General features: G+C 42.1%; 1 pseudogene across 1 annotated transcript; it reads left to right on the forward strand.

Annotated features, from left to right (window-relative positions):
• Nucleotides 1–849: 849 nt before the first annotated feature.
• On the forward strand, nucleotides 850–1535 carry LOC105544558 (annotated as a pseudogene). The gene has a single exon (XR_001006784.1). The product of XR_001006784.1 is annotated as a fatty acid-binding protein, epidermal pseudogene (transcript).
• The last annotated feature ends 327 nt before the right edge of the window (nucleotides 1536–1862 follow it).

The raw sequence follows: 1862 nt of genomic DNA on the forward strand, positions 1-1862 counted from the left end.
AATATTTGCTAAAAAGAATCCCCAACTGATAACAGAAGGTTAAGAGGGGATAAAAGAGAACGCTAAAAATACCCTAGGACTTAAGTACAGTTCCTAAGGGAGGAACAAACTTGGAAAGGATCTTCCTCAAGGCTGTGAATCAGGTGTCTCTGGAGAGTGTATGTCCGCTACCTACTGGATGGTAAAGAAATTTGCCGGGTTGTGTAGGTCAGGGCTTGTCAGCAACCTTTGATTGAGGCTGGCATGGCAGGAATTGCAGGCTGAGACCAGGAATGAGAGGAACCTTTCTTCCAGGGAGCTGGCGGACCAGAGAAGCATACCTTGTGAGAAGGACATCACAGGCAAGGTTGACAACACAAGTTACTGGATGGGAGTGTCACTGCATGTCCGTCATGTATGTCACTGGAAAGTGTGCCATGGGAGCAAAAGGAGTAGCTCATCACATCCAATAAGAAAAGTCCTTTTCTCCTAAAGTGTATTTAAAGTGCATTTACTGGTAAAACTTAATATTTTGCCAGCTGAGAAAGGAATGTTGACAGGGTTCAGCTCTAGTATCATAAAGCAGAGAAATTAAGGGAGAATTTGAAACTGAGAAGCCTAGTCTATCACTTTGGCTATTCAGCTTCCACACGCACCTTACTATGCGCATTTGGACAACTGTACAGCAATAAAGCAACTCTATATCTCTGCCTGACAACATATGAGATGAGGTACCATCCCAAAAGTCATTGTGTTTGTTGCCAGCTGTATTAATTACTCTTCGAATTCAGTCACGGACCAATTGAATATTCTTTTGCCTAAAGACTAAACGGCAAAGTTTTCTTTCAACAACTTCTATGTAAAAGATTAATGAGGACAGCGCGCTGCCACGCCGACGCCGACCCCGCTCTGCACGTCAGCCCGCCGGCGCCCACCAGGGCCACAGTTCAGCAGCTGGATGGAAGGTGGCGCCTGGTGGAGAGCAAAGGCTTTGATGAATGCATGAAGGAGCTAGGAGTGGGAATAGCTTTGCGAAAAATGGGCGCAATGGCCAAACCACTGTATCATCACTTGTGATGGCAAAAACCTCACCATAAAAACTGAGATGACTTTGAAAACAACATAGTTTTCTTGTACCCTGGGAGAGAAGTTTGAAGAAACCACAGCTAATGGCAGAAAAACTCAGACTGTCTGCAACTTTACAGATGGTGCATTGGTTCAGCATCAGGAGTGGAATGGGAAGGAAAGCACAATAACAAGAAAATTGAAAGATGGGAAACTAGTGGTGGACTGTGTCATGAACAATGTCACCTGTACTCGGATCTATGAAAAAGTAGAATAAAAATTCCATCATCACTTTGGACAGCAATTAACTAAGAGAATGACCAAGCTTAGTTCAATGAGCAAATCTCCATACTGTTTCTTTTTTTTTTTTTTTCATTACTGTGTTCAATTATCTTTATCACAAACATTTTACTTGTAGCTATTTCAAAGTGTATTGGATTAATTAGGATCATCCCTTGGTTAATAAAGAAATGTGTTTGTGCAAAAAAAAAAAAAAAGATTAATAAGAAAAAGAGAGAAGAAAATGGTTAGCATATACAAATAAACACACAGGTATAACACTGATATGGTTTGGCTGTGTCCCCACCTGAATCTCATCTTGAATTCCCATGTGTTGAACTTGATGGGAGGTATTGAATCATGGGGGCAAGTGTTTCCCATGCTGTTCTCGTGATAGTAAATAAGTCTCGTGAGATCTGATGGTTTTAAAGAGAGGCATTCCCCTGCACAAGCTCTCTCATTTTTTGCCTGACGCCATCCATGTAAGACGTGACTTTTTCCTCCTTGCCTTTTGCCATGATTTTGAGGCTTCCCCAGCC

This window comes from Mandrillus leucophaeus, unplaced genomic scaffold, assembly GCF_000951045.1.
Source record: "Mandrillus leucophaeus isolate KB7577 unplaced genomic scaffold, Mleu.le_1.0 Scaffold1080, whole genome shotgun sequence".
NCBI classification, from domain to species: Eukaryota; Metazoa; Chordata; class Mammalia; order Primates; family Cercopithecidae; genus Mandrillus; species Mandrillus leucophaeus.